The sequence below is a fragment of the Triturus cristatus genome, chromosome 2_2 (genome assembly GCF_964204655.1).
Source record: "Triturus cristatus chromosome 2_2, aTriCri1.1, whole genome shotgun sequence".
Taxonomy (NCBI): Eukaryota; Metazoa; Chordata; class Amphibia; order Caudata; family Salamandridae; genus Triturus; species Triturus cristatus.
The window spans coordinates 1,115,075,254-1,115,098,823 of record NC_140582.1 but is presented as its reverse complement, the minus strand read 5'-3'; positions in this window follow the sequence as shown (position 1 = coordinate 1,115,098,823).

Sequence of the window (23,570 nt, the reverse complement as noted above, 5' to 3'; positions counted from 1 at the left end):
TATCATCCCACACGGTTGTGAGCTGCGGGGCACAGGACCCTATAAATTTCCAAAATATCACTTGCAACCCAACGCCAGTAAAACTTGTACTCCAGATAGAGTTTTTTTAGAAGTTGATTTATTTCAGCTGATGTGTTTTGACCTGCACTGCCTTCCTCAAAGCCTACGTACAAACTGTGGTAGTGCCCTACCGCCTTTAAACATAAATTTCCCACTAAAGGAAAACATAGTGAAAAGACTGGATGGACCTTACACAGTGCTCTGATATTTGGAATACAGATCTGTCTGTCAAAATGTAACATGCTTAACATTTCTGCATATAAGCATATATACATCAAAATGCATTATTTTACATATCTGTCATCAAGTTAGTTAATAAATTGCATAATTCTTCTGACGATAAACATATTTGTATCAAAAATACATTTCTTTATATGTACACCAAAATGGTTGAAAACATTTTAGAAAAATAAGAGATATGTATGTGATATGTTACACTAGTGTGCATGTATCCAATTTCATCCTCCCAGAAAAGGAAAGCAGGACAGACAAGAAACAATATATATATATAAATTACTTATAAGCTGGGACAAGCTACATGCACCCAACCAATTTGTCAAAGACGCAATAGTTAGACAGTCTTTTCACTAAAGACTCTCCTTGGAGTGCAAGTTTTACTGGCACTGAGTCGCGAATGTTATTTTGGATACATCAATATAAATATGAAGAAATAAATTCATATGTAAACAAAACAAATTATAACCAGAAAAATAAAACATAAGCTAACATTTACCAAACAAGGACTAAACTGATAAAAACAAATCTAACTACACTAAACCAACCAATGAAATAGCACTAAAAAAAACGTTACCCAATAAAATCTAACAAACAATTAAACCAACTATGTAAATGGCACACCAATTAAAATAACTAAACACTCACAACATATCAAATGCTGCACATTTAAAAAAACTCTGCCAGATTCTCACAGCAAATGAGCAAAAAAGAAATAATACATCTCAGCAACTACATATTCAAGTAAGTAAGACTATATTTAAACTAAAACTGAACTATTATTAAACTGATAAATACAAATTAGCAGAGAAATATTAACACTCTTTTTACATAGACTACCTAAAATAAAAAAAATACAACTTCCAAACCAACAACTTGCCAGAAAATATCAACTATAACAAAGCACCAACAGATAAATAATAAATTATAAACTCACCCAAACAGCAACCAGTAATAAACCCAACTCCCTAAACCTCAACCCACTAGTAACTGTTAGAGTCGGGGATCTCTGGTTGGCGCAAGGTTGCCCTTGTGTCAAGCAGGAACCCTCTCCTCCACGTCAGGGCGCAGGATAACCCCTCGCGAATGACCCTTGCTCACCCTCTAGGTGCGTGGCGTGAGCAGCCAAGGCGATTCCTCAGGCGTTGTTGGTTAAGCACTTACAATCATACACACAGTAAATACATCAATCCCCCCAGAAACGGACACCAGACTTGGATATATATAAAAATACGATTCTTTATGTAAAAATAAGGTGTATATATATCTCAGCAGACTTATCACAAGACCAATAACGTTTTCGCTATGCCACCAGGTTGTAAAGCGGGCAAATGTTCGTTGTTCGTAGCTTCAAATGGATACTTCGTAGTCTCTTTACTTGTAGTTCCAGTACTTACAGAGATCGGTTCCTGCGAACGGGGAAATAAGGCGTTGCGGGCCCCGAGCCCGATGCTGGAACTTCTTCCGTGATGTGGAGAGTCAGCACAGGTCGGTGCGACTCTCAGCTTGGGAAGTGTTCTTGGGTCCTCAATCAGCAGGTGTGGGCAAGTAGGCAGGCGCGGCCCGCGACCCTTTAGCACGGCGGTGCAGGAGGGTCTCCACAGCGGGGGCGGCGCGGCCTGAGATGTCCGGGGATAGCGAAGCGGGGTCGCAGGGCACGGTTAGTGCAGCTGGGTGACCCGGCGTAGATCACAGTCGTCGGACGGCTTCCGGCAGGAGGGGTGATAGCGCGTTCAGCGCACTCCAATGGCAGGCGGTGACAGGGATGCAGGCGGCCTGGCCCGGGAACAGAGAGCGGCTCGGGACGGAGCGGGGCTCTCACGGGTTGGAGGCAGGCGAGCTTCTGAGTGTCACGGCCCTAGGAGGGGCGATGAGGGGCGCAGTCTCTTTTCCAGCGGGATGCACACACGGCTTGAATTGGAGGACGAGCAAGAAGCACAGAGAACCCACTGTTCCTGGGGTTCAGTTCAGGGGGCAAGCTCAGATCAAGCCCTTGGAGAATGTTCAAGCACAAAGTAGCAAAGTCTTTTCAGTAAGTCTCTTCCTCTCCTTTCTCAGCAAGGCAAGCAGCAGGCCAGCTCCTCCAGCGTCTTCTTCTCCTTCTAGTCGGGCAGAGGTTCTTTGTGGTAAACAGGATTCTGATTTCTTAGGAGCCAGGCTCCTACTTTTATACACCAATTCTTTTGTTCTTTAGCGCCAGGGGGCCTAGGCCTGGCTCAGTCCAGTTCTGGAGCACTTTGTTATGGTGACTCTGCTCTTTCCTTTCAGCAGCAGGGCAGAGACATCAGCCGCCCCACAGGGGGTGGCGCCGGCTTTGTGGTGGCAGAGCACAGGTCTATTCAAGAGTCAAGGTGTACTCCTCCCACCCATCCAGGTGTAATCTCTCTACCCACCACCTGGCAGCCAACCTGTCTCTGGGGATCCCCCCACCCTGCTCCTTACTGTTGCCAGGCAGAACACATACACACAGCAGAGGCGGACTGAGATGGTCAGGTCAGTAAATACCAACTTTCTAAAAGTAGTATTTACAAACCCAGGATATTAAAATAAACTTGACTACAAGAAGTATCTTATCATCCTGAGTTCAGGCATACCAAACTTGACACTCTACCATGCTCTCTGAGTCCACTGGGGTCACAGCGTTGGCGTGATCCCAGCAGCCCATTCTGGCCTAAGGAGAGCAGGTAGCCTTCAATAGTGAAAAACGACAAGGGCTGTAATTCACTACTAAGACATGCCACACACATCAGGGCATGTCCTACCTTAGGCCTACAATGCACCCTGCCCTCGGGCCTACCAGAGGGGTGGCTAACATGTAGGTAAGGGAAGGTTTAGGGACTGGCAAGTGGGGGCACTTGCGCAGTCAGCGCGACGGTCCCGGACCGCGCACAGGGTCGGTGGTGGCAGACCCTAGACATACTTTACAAGGCCGCTTCCGTGGGTGGCGCAACCAGCGCTGCAAGCCCACCAGCAGCATTGGCATTCACAAGCCCTGGCACCCCTGGTGCACTTTACTGGGGACTGACAGTGAATCCAATAAACCAATCATGAACATCAATTACAGGTACACGTTACTTAGGGAGCACTTGCACTGCGGCACGGATTAGCCGTGGCGCAGTGCCCTGAGCGGACAACACCAGCAAAACAATCGAGGCACACCATCAAAAAGTGGAAGGGAAACTCACGCCAAGGTGCCAGGTCTAACACGTGTCCCCTCCAGCTGAAATGTGGGGAGAACTACCCTTGCCCAGGGGGTTCCTCGTCACTAAGGCGGAAATACCTGGACAGACCGTCAGCGTTGGCGTGATCTGTACCAGGACGGTGTTCCACCGTAAAGTCCATACCCTGTAGGGAGATGGACCACCTCAACAGCTTCGGGTTTTCACCCCTCATTTGCATCAACCATCTGAGGGGCCTGTGGTCCGTCTGAACCCGGAAGTGAGACCCAAACAAGTAGGGTCTTAGCTTCTTCAGCGCCCAGACCACAGCAAATGCTTCTCGCTCAATTGCACTCCACCTACTTTCCCGTGGAAGTAACCTCCTACTGATGAAGGCTACGGGTTGGTCCCAGCCCTCCTCAGTCATCTGTGAAAGAACAGCCCCCACACCATGCTCTGAAGCGTCTGTCTGGACTAGGAATTCCCTGGAGAAGTCAGGGGCCAAGAGCACGGGCGCCGTGCACATGGCAGTCTTCAGGGTGTCGAAAGCTTTCTGACAGGTGTCAGTCCAAATCACGTTCCTGGGCTGCTTCTTCGAAGTCAGCTCTGTCAAGGGGGCAACGATCGTTCCATAGCCCTTGACAAACCTCCTGTAGTACCCAGTGAGCCCCAGGAAGGCCCTCACTGCGGTCTGCGTCTTGGGGGGTTCCCAAGCCAGGATGGTTTCAATTTTGGGTTGCAAGGGTGCCACCTTGCCACTCCCCACTTGGTGTCCCAAGTACACCACGAAACCCTGCCCGATCTGGCACTTGCTTGCCTTGATCGTGAGGCCTGCTCGGCGCAGCGCCATCAACACTTCCCAGAGGTGGCGCAGGTGTTCAGGCCAGGTGGCACTGAACACTGCGATGTCATCCAGGTAGGCGGCACTGAACGCATCCAGCCCAACCAGTACCTGGTTGACCAACCTCTGAAAGGTGGCAGGGGCATTCTTCATTCCAAACGGCATGACTCGGAACTGGAAGTGCCCATCTGGTGTAGAGAATGCTGACCTCTCTTTGGCCCCATCGGTCAAGGCGATCTGCCAGTACCCAGACGTTAGATCAAACGTACTGAGGAACCGGGCAGCCCCCAGCCGATCAATGAGCTCATCAGCTCTGGGGATGGGGTGCGCATCAGTCTTCGTGACTGAATTGAGTCCTCTGTAGTCCACACAGAACCGGAGTTCAGGTGTGGCTCCCGGCGCAGCAGCCTTTGGGACCAAGACCACGGGGCTGGACCAAGGACTGCTGGAGGACTCAACCACCCCTAGCGCAAGCATTTTGGAGACCTCCTCCTTAATGCAAGCTCTGACCCTGTCAGTTACCCTGTAAGCCTTGTGCTTCACAGGTAAGCTATCTCCTGTGTCCACATCATGGACGCACCAATCTGTGACACCAGGAACCAGGGAGAATCGGTCGGAAAACTGTCCCAGCAAGTGGCGGCAGTCTTCCTGTTGTTCGGGCGTCAGGGTGGGTGAGAGGTTAACTCCATCCACTGACCCATCTTTCTCAGAGGCCACTAAGAGGTCAGGAAGAGGCTCGGTCTCCTCTTCCATTCCATCATCAGTGGCCAGCAGCATGCCCACTTCGGTCCTCTCTAAGTGGGGCTTAAGGCGGTTAACATGTAGGACCCTCAAAGGGTTCCTGGGAGTCTGCATGTCCACCAAGTAGGTGATAGGACTTTTGCGCTCCACAACCTCAAATGGACCTGTCCACTTATCCTGAAGTGCACACGGCTCCACTGGGGCCAAGACCCACACCTTTTGTCCAGGTTGAAGCTCTACCAGAGTGGCATTCCGGTCGTACCACCGCTTCATCTCCTCCTGGCTGGCTTCCAGATTTGCCTCAGCAAGTTGCCTGAAACGCCGAGTCTGGTTTCGGAAGGCCAGCATGTAACTATATACATTCTGGGGAGGTTTCCTGGGAGATTGCTCCCAGCCTTCCTTTACCAAACTCAGAGGTCCTCTTACCGGGTGACCATACAGAAGCTCAAAGGGGCTGAATCCTAGAGACTTCTGTGGCACCTCTCGGTAAGCGAAGAGCAGGCATGGCAAGAGGACGTCCCACTTACGCCTCATTGGACCGTCCAGGCCCATGATCATGCCTTTGAGGGTTCGGTTGAATCTCTCAACCAACCCATTTCCTTGGGGATGGTAAGGAGTGGTGAACTTGTACGTTACCCCACACTCCTTCCACAGGGATTTCATATATGTGGATATGAAATTGGTCCCCCTGTCGCTCACCACCTCTAGAGGGAATCCCACTCGGGAGAAAATTCCCATCAGTGCCCGTCCCACCACGGGGGCCGTCACTGTCCTCAGAGGGATGGCTTCAGGGTACCGGGTGGCATGGTCCACCAAGACCAGGATGAACCTGTTGCCCAGGGCTGTCTTGGGGTCCAGAGGCCCCACAATATCAATACCCACTCGTTGGAATGGCGTACCGACCACAGGGAAAGGTTGCAGAGGAGCCTTGTGCTTCCCTCCGCTCTTACCACTTGCCTGGCAAGTCTGACAGGTTCTGCAGTAGGAATCTGAATTCTTATGCATTTGGGGCCAGTAAAAGTGGGTGACAAGCCTGTCATAGGTCTTGTCCATCCCCAAATGTCCTGCTAACGGCACATCATGAGCCAGCCCCAGTAGGAAGGTTCTGAACTTCTGGGGTACCACCAGCACACGGGCTGACCCAGGTTCAGCAGCCTTAGGCTCGGAATACAGGAGGTCACTCTCCCAGTACACGTAGTGTGTTTTGGCCTGAACACCATTGGCCTGGTCTGCAGCCTGTTGCCGCATACCCACGAGAGAAGGGCATTCTTTCTGCTCCCTGCAGAATTCCTCCCTGGAGGGACCTCCTTCTTGCTGCCAATGGGTCAGCTCAGGCAGATCTCCCAGTTCGGCAATCTGTTCCCCGGTAGGCTCCAGAGCATCCCCCTCAGGGTCTACTTCCTCCTGGGCCGTGGGAACTTCGGGGGCCGGTTTCCCGCGCCTCCTGCGCCTTCTCCCTAAGGCCGGTTCCTGGACCTCTCCCTCAGGCTCCAGGACCCTCTCAACACCCCTACTGGCTGCCATGGACCGGGTGGTCACGCACGCCCAGTCGGGTAGACCCACCATCCTCAGATGCGTGGTCTTCTCCACCTTTTCCCAAGGGGAACTCTCCAGGTCGTTCCCTAGCAGACAATCTACAGGCATGTCAGTTCTCACAGCGACTTGTAGAGTACCAGAGACCTCCCCCCACTCAAAGGGAACTTGAGCCATTGGACAACGACTCTCTACGTTGTCAGCATTGACAACCCTACAGTAGGCATTGGGTACAATCTGCTCTTGAGACACCAGGTGTTGCCTCACCGAGGTCACGCTGGCTCCTGTATCTCTAAGAGCCTCCACCTTCTTTCCATTGATGGTCACCACCTGCCCATATTTCTTAGTGTTAGAGGGCAGGTAGGTTACAGGGACCATCTCACTGTCTCCTAGCGAGACTAGGGTCATCTGCCCGGGACCCCCACCCTCCTGGACTGCTACTTCCTCCCCAAAGTTAACACTAGCTACTTGCCGGGGTGGAGCACCAGTGGGTGCGGTCTTACCAAACAGGCGACACTTAGGATCAGAGGCAATGTGACCCGGATCGCCACACTTATAACAATTGAAGGGCCCCTTTGGAACAGGTCTACCTGTCGGGGCCCCATTCTGCTGCGGGGTTGGGGGAGGCTGAGAACCCTTCTGCTGGTTCCCTTGGGAATTACTTTGGGGGCCTTTTTGGAACCCCTTCTGTTTACCCTTGTCCCCCCCACTCTTCTGCTGGGGACCCTGCCCACCTTTGGCGGAGTCTCCCACTTGACCCTTGTGGACCCTGGTGCTGAGCCAGCGGTCCGCCTCCTCAGCAAGCTTCCTCGGGTTGGACAGCTTGCTATCTATCAGGTGTTGGCGTAGCTCAGGAAAACATTGACTGGACAAGTGCTCCCATGCAATTAAATCAAGCAGCCCTTGATAATCATTCACTTTGCTACCCTTCACCCAACCATCCAGCGCTCTGCAGAAAAAGGTCACATATTCCACATACGTACTCTCAGGGATCTTCTTGGTCTCCCTGAACCTCTGTCTATATAGCTCAGGAGTTAACCCATACCTGGTCATTAAAGCTTCCTTCATATGGGGGTATGAGGTCTGGACTTCTAAGGGCAAATCTAACAGTGTGTCCCGCCCTTCCGCAAGGAACCTTCCCCACAACCCCGCTCCCCAGTCTTTCTCAGGGACCCGGTGTGAGGACATGGCCACCTCGTAGGCTCTAAACCACTGCCCTATGTCATCCTTTCTAAAATACTCCTTTACTACATCTTTGGGGATGTACACCTTGGACTCTACCTGCGCTGGTGGAGTGCTGCCACCAGAAGGAGCGGTGTCCAAACTTTTCGCCTTCAGCTCCAACTCCTTCAATCTGATATCATGATCCATTTGGCGTTGTTGTGCCTCCAGGGCCAACTTCTGCTTTTCCATTTCCATTTGTCCTGCCAACTTTGCCATCTCCATTGCATGCGCCCTGTCTGCTGCCCTGTCTGCCAGCTCCTCTGGCGACCGGACTCTGCTGGGCTCCTCAAGGTTGTCGGGTGGAACGATGTCCCCCGCATTCCGTAGGTCTCGTGACTCCTTCCAGGCTCTCAACGCCTTGGTGTACTGGGTCTTCCTCTTGCATCCAGCATGGGGGACTCTGAATTGTACACTGTAGCCTTTCAATTGCTCCATCGTGTAGCCTTCCAGTCTCTCCCAATCCACCTCATCGATTCCAGAAATCACAGAGAGTGCTCTCCCAGCGGAGTGTGAGCCAGGCATGGTCGCAGTAATGGCAGATGTCTCAACAAAGTTCAGAAAATGAAAACCTGTGGCTGCGTTACTTGGTCTGCTCTCACTATCTGGTGATTAATAATTCACTGTATGCAAATTACAAGTGCCAATCCGAAATCCCAACCGCTGCCACCAATGTTAGAGTCGGGGATCTCTGGTTGGCGCAAGGTTGCCCTTGTGTCAAGCAGGAACCCTCTCCTCCACGTCAGGGCGCAGGATAACCCCTCGCGAATGACCCTTGCTCACCCTCTAGGTGTGTGGCGTGAGCAGCCAAGGCGATTCCTCAGGCGTTGTTGGTTAAGCACTTACAATCATACACACAGTAAATACATCAATCCCCCCAGAAACGGACACCAGACTTGGATATATATAAAAATACGATTCTTTATGTAAAAATAAGGTGTATATATATCTCAGCAGACTTATCACAAGACCAATAACGTTTTCGCTATGCCACCAGGTTGTAAAGCGGGCAAATGTTCGTTGTTCGTAGCTTCAAATGGATACTTCGTAGTCTCTTTACTTGTAGTTCCAGTACTTACAGAGATCGGTTCCTGCGAACGGGGAAATAAGGCGTTGCGGGCCCCGAGCCCGATGCTGGAACTTCTTCCGTGATGTGGAGAGTCAGCACAGGTCGGTGCGACTCTCAGCTTGGGAAGTGTTCTTGGGTCCTCAATCAGCAGGTGTGGGCAAGTAGGCAGGCGCGGCCCGCGACCCTTTAGCACGGCGGTGCAGGAGGGTCTCCACAGCGGGGGCGGCGCGGCCTGAGATGTCCGGGGATAGCGAAGCGGGGTCGCAGGGCACGGTTAGTGCAGCTGGGTGACCCGGCGTAGATCACAGTCGTCGGACGGCTTCCGGCAGGAGGGGTGATAGCGCGTTCAGCGCACTCCAATGGCAGGCGGTGACAGGGATGCAGGCGGCCTGGCCCGGGAACAGAGAGCGGCTCGGGACGGAGCGGGGCTCTCACGGGTTGGAGGCAGGCGAGCTTCTGAGTGTCACGGCCCTAGGAGGGGCGATGAGGGGCGCAGTCTCTTTTCCAGCGGGATGCACACACGGCTTGAATTGGAGGACGAGCAAGAAGCACAGAGAACCCACTGTTCCTGGGGTTCAGTTCAGGGGGCAAGCTCAGATCAAGCCCTTGGAGAATGTTCAAGCACAAAGTAGCAAAGTCTTTTCAGTAAGTCTCTTCCTCTCCTTTCTCAGCAAGGCAAGCAGCAGGCCAGCTCCTCCAGCGTCTTCTTCTCCTTCTAGTCGGGCAGAGGTTCTTTGTGGTAAACAGGATTCTGATTTCTTAGGAGCCAGGCTCCTACTTTTATACACCAATTCTTTTGTTCTTTAGCGCCAGGGGGCCTAGGCCTGGCTCAGTCCAGTTCTGGAGCACTTTGTTATGGTGACTCTGCTCTTTCCTTTCAGCAGCAGGGCAGAGACATCAGCCGCCCCACAGGGGGTGGCGCCGGCTTTGTGGTGGCAGAGCACAGGTCTATTCAAGAGTCAAGGTGTACTCCTCCCACCCATCCAGGTGTAATCTCTCTACCCACCACCTGGCAGCCAACCTGTCTCTGGGGATCCCCCCACCCTGCTCCTTACTGTTGCCAGGCAGAACACATACACACAGCAGAGGCGGACTGAGATGGTCAGGTCAGTAAATACCAACTTTCTAAAAGTAGTATTTACAAACCCAGGATATTAAAATAAACTTGACTACAAGAAGTATCTTATCATCCTGAGTTCAGGCATACCAAACTTGACACTCTACCATGCTCTCTGAGTCCACTGGGGTCACAGCGTTGGCGTGATCCCAGCAGCCCATTCTGGCCTAAGGAGAGCAGGTAGCCTTCAATAGTGAAAAACGACAAGGGCTGTAATTCACTACTAAGACATGCCACACACATCAGGGCATGTCCTACCTTAGGCCTACAATGCACCCTGCCCTCGGGCCTACCAGAGGGGTGGCTAACATGTAGGTAAGGGAAGGTTTAGGGACTGGCAAGTGGGGGCACTTGCGCAGTCAGCGCGACGGTCCCGGACCGCGCACAGGGTCGGTGGTGGCAGACCCTAGACATACTTTACAAGGCCGCTTCCGTGGGTGGCGCAACCAGCGCTGCAAGCCCACCAGCAGCATTGGCATTCACAAGCCCTGGCACCCCTGGTGCACTTTACTGGGGACTGACAGTGAATCCAATAAACCAATCATGAACATCAATTACAGGTACACGTTACTTAGGGAGCACTTGCACTGCGGCACGGATTAGCCGTGGCGCAGTGCCCTGAGCGGACAACACCAGCAAAACAATCGAGGCACACCATCAAAAAGTGGAAGGGAAACTCACGCCAAGGTGCCAGGTCTAACAGTAACAAAATGCCATTTTTAACCAACCTATCTTTTTTCTATTTCACCAGAAAAGTAAGCACCTGCTCCAGGTTGAAACATGTTAATAACAAACATGCAAAAGTTATATTTTGATATATATTCATACTATTAAACTACTTACATATATAATGACAGAAGCCACCAAATGTATCACTTCACAGAAATGAAAGCAATTAATAAATCACATGAACGTATCCTACAGCCATGAAAGTGCATCAACAGAAACTATAATTTGGAAATGTACTAAATAGTACTCTGATGCATGTTACGGGAGGCCAACTACAAAATAGAATGTTTTCTTTAATGTTAGACAACCTAGCCAACCACCAAATGTGACAGAAATAGAAGTACCAGAAATACTGCAAGAGAAGCAATCCCTTGTCCCCAAAAACCGACTAGCAAAATCCTTAGAGATATCCTACCCAAATTTCTCAAACCTATGACAGGCCACTAATCACCACTTTAAAACATTAAATTGCATGCACTAAAACATCCACCAGTGATACCCCTCCTGCCCCTAGAAGATACCAAAACATACATATACCTGACCATTTAACAATAAAACAAAGGGGCTGTTTACGTTGACGGTCGAAATGCCTCCGACCGCTAGTCGGAAGCTTTCTGACCGTAGTTGGAGGCGTTCCAACCAACACGGTTGGTTTGCGCTCTGACTGCCAAATTATGATATCGGCAGTCAGAGCGTGAACCCATCAGTCATTGCAACGCACTTCCAAACGGCTTTTGGAGTCTTCCGACCAGTCAGAACCACACTGTAATCCCCTATGGACGGCGTTTCCGCCGTCGGGATTACAATGCCGGTTTCCCACAGCCTTTCCATGCTGGCCTGTCTGACAGAGAAAGGCTGTCAGAAAGCGACTTTGGGGGCCCCTAGCAGGGCCCCCTTTCCTCCAAAGCCTACGCTTGGTGGCTGAAGGGGTGCCTTGGGTGCCCCCTGTAAATCTATGCACAGTGAGGCAGGCTCTATAGGGTGCCTGCCGCAGAGGGCGGATTATTACACACAGACCCATCTCTTTATGAAAGCCTACATTACGGCCTGTTAACAGCCGTAACACAGGCTCCCATAGAGAAATGTGAGTATCTGACCAAACAGTGGGGCATATCAACAAGGGCTTTATCTCTGCTTTTTTGTCTTTAAAAGCCAAAAAAGGAGAGATAAAACTAGCGTCCTATCAACAACATGGTGCTAACATGCAAATTTGCATGTTAGCACCCTTTTACTCTACGCTTCCCCTTGCATCTCTAATGAGATGCAAAGGGGGCGTTCCAGAGTAAAATAATAGGAGAAATGTCGCTAAGCGACATTTCTCTTATTATCAAGAATGTCGCTAACCCTGTTAGAGACAAAAAAAGCAGCGCTAACCGCGGTTAACGCTGCTTTTTTACGTCTGGTATTTTTCTGACTGAGCCTTGATATCCTATGGAAGGAGGATATCATGGCTAAGTTTGCCTGTCCCTATCAACAAGGTAACGTGAGATTATCGCTGGGTTTCCAGCGATAATCTCACGGTAGCCTGTTAGCGTGAGGATTTTTATCGCTATTGAGATAAGCGTTGCTAATAGCACGCTATCTCAGTGATAAAAATTCACGCTAGCCGGCGATAATTATCCTAGCGCTAAGTGCGCTTAGAGATAATTATCGCTGGTTGTTGTTGATATGCCCCAGTGTTTGGTCGTATCATATTCAGGCGGTCGGCACCACCAACAGGAGGGAGGTTGGTACCGAGAAGGTGTCAGTTGGAGGCAACATTGTAATAAGCCTCATAATCAGGAACCCTTCCTTTTACTTGACAATCTAAATAATGAAAAGCAAATCCTAATATCAATACACCAAAATCTCTTTCATATATGCTTTACTACCAAACAAACAACGCATCTGTTATTACAATTCCGAAAATATACCCACACCCAGTCATACAAGGCTATTACTATCATTTCAAACAAAGTATATGGTGACACCTCCAAAAATCTACACTAAGGGCTTGATTACGAGTGCCGCAGTCCGAAGACTGGTATACTCACGGGAGTGGTACGACCGCCACAAGATCCATGCCACCTCCAGGATTCAGGATCCTGCAGTGGTGAGGAAAGAGGTGGGAGTGGAGGGCAGTGCCAGCAGCACCGCCCGCAATGTTAAACTGTCAGGAAGCACCCGCCAGTGTGGTGGGCGCATCCTAATATGGCGGGCGAGACCGGCGCACCAATGGCGGACGGTTGCAGCTCCGCAGGGATGCCATCCTAATAGGCCCTAATATATTTATATAGCATCAAATTTTTTAACATAACAGATTCATGCATTAATATAACAATTTTCAAAAGTGCAAAATAACACAATAGTGGAAAACGTTACCCAAAACACATCTAAATATACCTAAAAGTCACAAACAACACTATATTCAGTAGCACCTAACCACAACTTGGATCCTGTAAAATAGACCCAAAATAACACCAATATGCTACAAAATAGAAGGTAGCAGTGAAAAGAATGTCCGCCAAATTAAAATAAATAAAGACCACATCCCATTGAAATTAGTAGGAAATATGTAAAAATGTTTAATAAATGTTAAAAAAATTACAAAATTATTAAAACAATCAAAAACATTTTATTTACTTCACTTTGAATTTGCTTTTATTTTTACTGGAAAAATATATTTGTACAAATTGAGAAATTTATAAAATATATATCAAATAATTAAAATGATGTACAAATAAAATCAAAAGATATGTGTGGCATGTTTTTATTACAGTAAATTTACGGAATATCTTTGAGACTATAAGGTGACAATACCTACTCCCACACCAATCTTCATCAACTTGGGTAAAGTGTTAGACACTAAAGGAGTGATATTTACTATTCCCACTCCAACCTAAACCAACTTGGGGAAGGCGTTGGAGACTAAACAAGTAACATTTTCTATTACCCTTCCGACATAAACCAATTTAGGAAAGGTGTTGGACACAAAAGGGGTTACATTTACGATTTCCACTCCAATCTAAACCAACTTAGAGAAGTAGTTGGACACTAAAGAGGTAACATTAACTATTCCCACTATAAACTTAACCAACTTGGGGAAGGTGTTAGACACTCAGGGGGTAACATTTACTAGGGCCGCACACCCAAAGCACTACGCACTTTAATAACGGGTCATGTCTCTTTTATGGCTGGTTTGGATTTGTGTACCAACTTTAAGAAGTCATATATCATGTCTTGCGGGCCTAACAAATACCGCATTAATCACATAGCTTCAGGTGATAACATCTTAAAAAGCACTAGTACTTTCCCGTATCTGGGTCTGATTTTTTCAGACACGGGCTCTTGGTCGACACATGTAGTACATGGCAGAAACAAACTTGCCAAGGCAGTTAATTCCATCATTAGCCTACAACAGCCAAAGAGGGCTGAGGTGATGTTGCCCCTAATACAAATTTATAAATCTCAATGTCTACCTACCGCAACCTGTGGTGCCGAGGTGTGGGGGTACACCAAAAGCAGCGGCATCCAAATAGAAGAAAACAGATTCTGCAGGAAGGTTTTGGGGGCACAAATATCTTCACCCACCTACATCTGCCACAAAGAGTTAAACCTGCACTATGGTGAGGATTTCATCAAATCTCGGCCAGCTCTATTCTGGCTGAAGATTTGGCAAAACCCGGCAGCAATTTTAACACAGAAAATAATCAGTGATTGCCTTAAGTGCGATAGGGGCGGGTCCATACCATGGTTGAATGCTGTAAAAGAAAGTTTATCTAGTGTAGATTTAGAACATATCTTTTACCATCATCATAATGCAGAGAGCATGAATATTAAGACAGTGAGAGAGCTACTATATGACTCATTCCGAAGGGACAGAGAACGGTCAGAGTTTCCCAAACCATCAATATGCAGATATATTTCCATCTCGTCCTGCCCGGGCTACAATAAAGCCTCTCCACAGGAATATCTGAAAAGGAACATTGGTAGATGGAACAGGAGCATTCTCTTTCGCCTTAGGGATGGGAGCATAAAATATTCACTCAGCTTTCTACTTGGTTTTAATAAAAATCTTGAATATCTGACCTGCCCATGTGGAAATGGCTTAAAACAAACAACCTTACATTTTTTGCTTTTCTGTAATTTTTATGTTAGATATACAAAACAGTATTTTATCCCTTATTTTAGGTCACAAGCTATCACTGACCATAAATTGGCATATATTGAAATATTACGGTTAGGAAGTGATGAGATGATTATCAGAGCAAGCTCATTTTTGCAGTCTGCGATACGCTCACGGAATACGATGGCTACTATATAGACTGTCTCCCTCTGTTGTCCTTGTTCATTTATGGCCATCGTCAGGTTATTATATGCTTGGCACATCTACTGAAATTGTTTTTATTTAATTGCCAGTTTGCACATATTTCCATGACTTTGACTATATGTTTGGATAAGTTTGATTTATCTTAATTTGAGGTGATAACTTGCATCAATATCTTCATCTCATGCTCCCGACTGCTGCTTGCACAAAATGACACAGTCGTTGATGTTTACATGTTACCCACATTGAATATAACTGCACTTTATTTGCTCCTCCTGCACTTTTTTGCCCATATCTGCATTTAAAAACTATGGAAATGATCTTGTTTTTACAATGGTTTTATGCTGTATTTTATATCTTTTTGGTGATGATGAAATTGTACTTTTATGGATATTTTATCCGAATAAAGATCATTTGACTTGACTGACTTGATTTACTAGTCCGTCTTCAAACTAAACCAACATGTCAAAAGTGTTGGATGCTAAAGTGGTGACACATAGGGCCCAATTCCGATCTCGCTAGGAAAACCCGCTGTATGGCATGGATCAGGAGGGCTTTCCAACTGACTTGTGTTCCAGGGCTCAGAGCGCCCGAGTACGATGCGAGTATGCGGTGCCGAACTCAGGTGGGAGCCTGTTGTACATCACATACATAAGCTGCCATTGACGAAAAAGGTACATTGCGGAAAAGGGCACCCCCTGACGTGGGGACGCGTCGGTGCCACCCGCACCGTACATGCATGTGTAGGGGGGACCCAAGGGTCCCCCCTGTGACTGACTCGTAAGGTTACAGGTGAAGGAGGACCCTCTACGGCCCCCCAAAGTCCACTTCCTGGAGGTTTTACCTTTCAGAGTCTTCGACTCGATCTGGCTGTCCGAATCATGCATCGTACTTGCTCGGTCGGAAATCGGCTCCATTGCATGGCACAGTTTGGCTACGGATGAGATGTACGGAGCAGTTCGATCTCAGATACGATTCAGTCATTGATTACGCGATTATTGCATCGTACTTGCTCGCTCGTACAGCTGTACGAGTCATTCGGAAATCACGCGTACGGCTCAGACTTCTTCCGGGCGGATCGCGTTCGGAGCCCTTCCGAGCAAGATCGGAATCAGGCCCTAAGTAGGTAACATTTAATATCCCCTATACAAAATTTAGGAAAGGCGTTGGACACTAAAGACTTCACATTTTTGAAATCCAGTTCAAAATAAAGCTTTCCCCCTAAAGTATTATAAAAATAAATTGTAAAATACACAAGTAATACTGCACATTCTCACATTTTAGTAAATTACAAAATTAACACATATATTATAATAAAACACACTAATTTAAACTACTTAGCTGTACATAAAAATCAACTTTAAAATAAAACATTTATATTTTAATCAGTAATTATAAATGCAATATTTTAAAAAATATGTCCAACCATTAATAAACTTCGAAGGATTTGGCCAAATTAGACAAAGGTGTCGGAACAACCACATTGGGAGGAGCAGTCAATATTCCCAAATTCTTGGTGTTGGCCCAGGTCAATCTCAGACCCCTGTTTTGGCCCTTTGCTTGTTGCCTGTTAGTTTCTTTGCCAGTGGTTCACTCTCACTGGTTGGTAAAGAGACAGGTATGAGCATTGGGTTTGCTGTGGGGGGCAATGGGCTGCTGATTGGAGGTCGCAACTTGAATCGTCAGGCTTAGTGGAGAAGGTGGCACTTCCCTGGTGCACGGCACACTGACTAACTCCCGTGTGCTCAGCAAGGGCACACCCAGCCCCACCATTTCCAAGGATAGATGTCACTCGGCCAGTACAATTTCCTTGTCGATTACATCCACAGCACCTACTAGAAAGGGGTCAATAGTAGTACCCTGCGCTGACTTAGTGGAAGTCTCTTTCTCTCCGGGAGCTTATGTTTGGACATTTTCTTAGCTCAACAAAAACATGTAACTGGGGCAAATATAAAACACTCACCTCTTGCAGAAAATGGGGCATAAAACCAAGAGGGATGGCCCAGCCTTATCCGGGATCTGACAGGCGTGGGCAGGCTGACCCTTGGCATGGGTTTGCCTGGGTCCCGCACTGCAGTAGCGTAGAGGCAATGTTTAGCGTGATTGGCTCCTCCCCCTTCAGGCAGCAGACAGCATATGTGCCTAATGGCACGATGCAAGGTAAGAAGGGGAGTCCCTCGATGTTGTGGCGCTCCCGAGGAGTCAATTGCCCCCACAGAAAGCAGCTGTAGGAGTGCAAAGGCTCTTTTCAGTGTGATTGGCCGTGCCCCTTCAGGCAGCAGACAGTACCAGTGCCTCAAAGATGCGAGGTAGGAGGGGGGAAACCCTCGATGTCATAGAGGTCCAAAGGGGTCAACTTCCTAACAGAAACCTGCAGTGTGTCCACACCATGCAACCTGGACTCAGGGGAGGTGAAGTGTGTTGGGGGTAATTTACAAGGAAATTGTACCATTAGGTGCTGTTTTAAACTTCAACACTAAATCCTAGTGCAATATTGTGAAGTGTTAGTCACCTCCGTGCACCAAATATGGGCAATAATTTCCCAAGATTTAGAGCACATTTTTGGTTGTCCACAGCTTTGATATTTTCCAAAATGGAAGGTACTACTGCATAAGTGCAAATCAGTAAAACATGTATAACTATGTAGTGCTCTCGTTATGAGATACTTCAGTCGTTGCCATACACTGTGCTTACAAAGGCATGCGACAGAGCGTAAAGAGTGCTCCTGCGGTACTCCTCCCGTATCTATAAATGTTATTTTGATTTTTTTTTTTTATTGTAAACCTACATATATATTCTTTATTATTGTATTTTGCAAATATGGATATTAAAATAAAGGAAATGTAAAAGTGGAAATCACGTTCTAATGTGCATAGCAATCGTTCATTTAACTATAGTGCGTTTGCACATATGAGTTTCCCGTGACGTGGCTGCGCCAGATGAATCAATGGAGCCCATTCACAAAAGCATTTATGAGTACGGAAAACAGTACTACGGTAGCACGTTTAAATACTCTCACCTACCGATGTGAATCCGTCCGAAAACGTCCCTGTTGTTTTTTGCAAAAGTGCTCAAAGGGAGCGGCCCCTTCTGTTTATATGAATTTTAAATGTTTTAGTAAAAGTCACAAAGTCATGCAAGAATATGTAGACGAGTCCAGCAGGAGTAAAGGCTTTGGGAACAGGTCCGGCTTTATTTCAGATAGTCATTGTCTGGGGGAATATGCAGCGCATTTACAATCACTGAGTTAAGTGCCATTTGGATATAATTGAATCCCTACCTAATTAGTCAGAAGAAAAAGGAAGGTGAAAGGATTTGTCAACAGAAAAATCCAACCTACGATCAACTCAAGTAGTTGGACAAATTGATGGAAATTGTCTGGTAATGTAGCCCTTCAAGGACGACCTGCAGAGGTCGTCGGGTTTGTGTCGATCTACGTGCTGAGGGTTTCTCCAGCTCTGGGGCTCACAGGTCGAGATGTGACGGAGGGAGTGCACTGAATGTGCAATGCCTCTCGTCTAATTAGCTCTGCGAGGCAGGTGTGCTCTAACAAGCATATGCAAATACAGAGGCCAGTGTATGAGTGTCCACAGACTTTCGTTTTTTAATTAATTGCAGTCTTAATGGACTGAATATATGGATTCCACAATTGCATAATTGTACTTACAGGTTTCAATTGCATGTTTTCTCACACTCGTGTATGTGGCATTAATGCCAAAAAATAACCTCACATGCTAGAGGTGCCCACTTAGGCATTTTCGGTAATTTCACGTTAATTTTATGCAAAAGTAAGTAGAGAGCAATGATTATCAACTATCAAGCTGATAGCGTATTTGAATTAATTTCATTTCACGTCAATGTGCTAACAACACATTTAGGAGCATATCAACAAAGAATAGCGATAAACATGCTGAGCGGGTTTAGCATAACGCCGGCTATCGCCGGATTTAATCGCCGAGATATCGCGTTATTTACAACGCATATCTCCACGGCGATATTAAATCCGGCGATAGCGGTGAAATCTGCGCACATCGATGGAAATCCAGCGATACAAAGGAAGCGATGAGGCAAGCCTTGCTAATAGGGAGATGTGGATTCAGCCATAGAATCCACCTCCCATAATATGTATAGCTAAGTCTGCTTTTTAGCAGACGTTAGCTATCGGCGTTATCCGCAGTTAGCGCTGATTCTAACATAGGTATTGCCAGCTTGTTGATAGGGAGTAGTGCTGTAACTCCTTGATTCCCGTGTTGTGTTAGTAGGAAACGCCCACTTTGCACCTCATTAGAGATGCAAAGCGAGGCGTAGGTAAAAAGGCTGCTAACATGCGCTAATGCATGTTAGCACTGCCTTGTAAATAGGGCGAATACATTATCTCCGCTTCTTAGGCTTTTTAAGCCAAAAAAGGGGAGATAAGGCCCTTGATAATATGCTCCTTAGAGTGAGCCTAAGGGGACAGCCAACGAGAGGTGGACACGACTGTCTGCACTCTCTAAAGCTAAAGAGGCTGAGCCCTCTTTGCATAGTCCACAGCGGCCCCCAGTACCAGCGGCCCGGTAATCTCTGTTTTGTTGGTATTTTGTGCAGATCCAAAGATTACCATTCTTGGCTCTGTTTGTAATTCCAGATGGAAGAATACTGCCTCGTTCATAGTGTGCATATAGAGTGCGAGTCGCCCCTCCTGCCAGAAGACCCAACATCTTTAATCCCTCCTCCCAAACTCATAGGGCAACATAGAAAGACATGAAGCAGATTGTTGTTGATCAACTGCGTAGTCCTTTATTAAACTTCAAGCAGAGTATGAATGAATGAATTTTATTGTATCAATTAACAAAAATTGTTACAAAAAGTTTCCTATAAAATATCCACAAAACTTGCTTGCTACAGTAGTCATCATTAACAACTACAAATTTGATGTACTACATCCGGTAAAACAAATCCTGAAAATACAGATCATAGATAATAAAAACACTAAAACCCATGTATCAGTTATGAAAAAAAAAGGGAATAAAAAGTGCAAACTGGGTACGCACAGCCTTTTTTTTTTTTTTTAAACCAGGGACTTTTCCCTGTATAGAAGCTTCACGAAACAGGCAAATTCATATACAATTTCAGGATAGAGAGGCATTCAAGACCTATTTTGGAACAGAGATTCCAATAAAGTGCAGAATACATACATCTTATCACAACATGGAAATCAAAGTCTAGGTATGCCCAAAGTGCAGTCTTGAAGTTCTAAAGTGCAAGGTGCGTTACTTAAACATTCTTTAACTTTGTGTGCAAATTTGGCGAACCTAGCCAATTCCATCAGTGTCTCCAGGCTAAACAAGAGCTTCATGGCATCCTTGCAATTACGCGTCCCATATTTTAAAACCAATGGCCTTAGTAAAGTGCAACGTGCGTGTATTAAGCAATGGTATATGCAGACCAAATGAACCATAGATTCTTCATGCTGGTGACATAGTCTACAGGTGGTAATCGACTCTAGGGATTTCCAGCACTTGTTGATATCTTTTATCGGCAATGCCATAAGCCTCACTGTTAAGATTTGCTTTAGAATGATCTTGTTTAATGCAGCGACGAGGTATGGTTGCCTTAACCGATCTTCATAGCAGCTTGCAAGTATCCCAATGTTACTTTTGGAACAATTCAACTCCTTCATGTCTTCTTCCCTAGATAATGCACTAACTTGTTTTTTTAATATAGATTTTAGTGTGCCAGGCTGATAGATCAGATCCTGCAATTTGGTCATGCCAAGCTGTAATGCAGTGCAGGCAGTTTGCAGGCCGTTGCTCCATGAATTATTGGCTTTCATAAAGAAAATTTTCAGGGTTGACTTCATTGTGTTCGGAGGGGCCGCACAAACCCCTCGGTAGTACCGCACGACCGTTGCCCAGTGCTCGTAACTTTGTTTATTCAACCCAAATACCAGTCGCACCAGGATGTTTCGTGTATGTGCTGGAATCTGGAAAATATGCTTGAAGGCTCGGCAGTTGATATATTCGAGGCTATTAACAAAAGCCGAGAAAATGATAACTGACCATCTGTAATTGAGGGAAGCAGCTTGGCCCTTATAACTCTTCTAATGGATTTTGTTGTCGGGCTATTTAGTTTAGAATTAAGCTTGCACAAGGCGAACGTCACTGCCTTGGCCTTTGTTTCAAATGAAGCAAGGTGAGCTGTTGATTTCCCATTACTCATCAGCCACCCCCCAAGTAGTTGTATTTGATCATTGTTGCTATGTTCAAGTTGCCCAACCTCCAATATTGTCTGAGTTTGTTGGCATACTTTCCGAATATAACTACCTTTGTTTTTCCTGCATTTGCTCTTAGGTCATTCTTGTTGTTGTAAAGATTTAGTGCGTTCAATAGTCTTTGCATGCCTACTTTTGTGTGATCTAATTGCACCATATCATCTGCATACTGCATTAAAAATAATCTGTTTGAGTCAGTTTTCGGAGATAGAAGATTTGCATTAAGAATAGTTTTAGCGAGGTCTGCCGTATATAAGTTAAAATGCAAAGGTGCCAATACACAGCCTTGTTTTAAACCACGGTCTGTTGGGATCTTTTTAGTAGCTGAATTCATCGAAGTTTTCACCCGTACCCAGGTTCCAGTATAAAGGCTAATTATTGCCTTTAAAAGAATCTCTGGTATCCCCCAACCTTGTAGTTTCCGCCATAGCAGACTTCGATTGACTCTGTCAAAGGCGGCAGAGTAGTCCACGAAACATGCAAAGAGAGGCAGCGACTTTTTTTGTGTAGTCTGTTCTATCAGGTATGCAAGGGCTAAAATATTATCCATTGTCGACGCTCCTGGCCTGAAGCCATTTTGGCAACTTGGTAGAATTTCATTTTCATCGGCCCAGGTCTGCAGGTCTTGTTGAAGGAGGCTAGCATATCCTTTCGCTTCAATGTCTAAAAGGGCTATCAGCCTGTAGTTCGAGGGGTCCCCGGTATTGCCCTTTTTATGAATAGGTTGTTATAGAGATCCCTTCCAAGTCTCTGGAATTGTTGAATTTGCCAGACAATGCTGGTAGAGCGGCGTGAGTATACTTCTCCAGAAATCGCGTTCTTCTTTAAACAATTGTCCTGGTAATCCGTTAGGGCCTGGTGCCCCATCCTTTCTAATGTTTTTTAAAATTGTTGTCACGCGATTCCCTACGATGGGGGCTTCTGGGTGTACCTCCATATTTAATGGGTTCTTTACCACTGCCGATCTAGATTTGTCTTCTGTGACTACTAGTGAGGTTTCGGGCAGAGCAGTAACGGTAAAAAGCTCTTGGTTGTGCGCTGATGTCAAATTTTGTGCGTCACAGTAAAATGTTGTTACATAGGTTATCCATATGTCACTAGCAATCACATTACACCTGTCTTGGCCATGCCCAGAAAGCTTGTTAATATATGACCAGAATTCAGCCTGTTTATTTGGATTTAGCAAGGAAAAAACATGTAGCCACTCCGAATCTTGTTGTTTTCTTTTATTGCCCCACACGTTTTTCCTATGAATTTTCTTTGCTAGGAATTGGTTTTGATATGTTTCGTATTTTCCGTTTTGCTTATGGATCCATGGGGCTGTTCTGAGCGACAAGACGTTTCTACAGAGACCGGAGAGTGTTCTTTACCTTTCAGAAGTTGGTATACCATGGTCGTTAATTTAATCCAGTTCTCAATAATATTACCTACTGTGAAATCTTCAGCAGATCCAGGCCAATTATTTTTCCACCGTCTTAGGGCTGCTGTATCTATTTTTGTCCACTTTAGTCTCCTTGGCAAAGCATAGATTTCTTCACCATTGATATTACCCACGGAGATGATAGTCAGAAGGCGGGCCGTGTATAGCGTGATAGTTATGGCAAGTGGGAGATGGTCTCTGGTCGGGATAGGAAGCTTTTGAAATTCCATCTCTTGCCCATAGAGGCGACCACACGTGAAAATATAATCGATTATGGATTTAGATAGCCCCTGTGTGTCTTTGTTAGAGGCCGATTTAAGACCATAGCACATTTGTGTTGATTTTAATCTGTGTATATTTAAGAATTTATTCATCAACGTTCCAGCCTTATCTGTGGGCAATGCTTCATCTGGTTTCATTCCAAGGTTTTTCGTATTAAAGTCTCCAGCTATTACAATCCCATAATTTGGTTGAATGCTCAGTAGTTCCTCAAGGGTATCCACTAGCGCTTTCATGTCACTGTGTCTGGGGGCCTCATTGCTATTAAAGTAAATATTCACAAGAATAATCTTTATTGGGCATCCGTTTAATTTCAATCCTTGCACTAGGACTGCCTGAACCATGTCCATGTTTAATAGAGGTTTTATTATTATGTTGCTACTAATTCACGTGTATATTGATAAGCCCCCCCGACGGTCTTCCAAATATATTACGCTTTTTTGCAGGCTGTTGAAATTCCATGAAGCCTGGTATAGCCATTGGGAGGAGCGACCAAGTTTCTTGCAGACATAACAGGTCCCCGGACTGCAAGAATTCGAATACTTCCTTATTATGTAGTGTGGCTTTTAGCCTGTAAACATTCCATGAGATTACTTTGAGCAAGTTGCC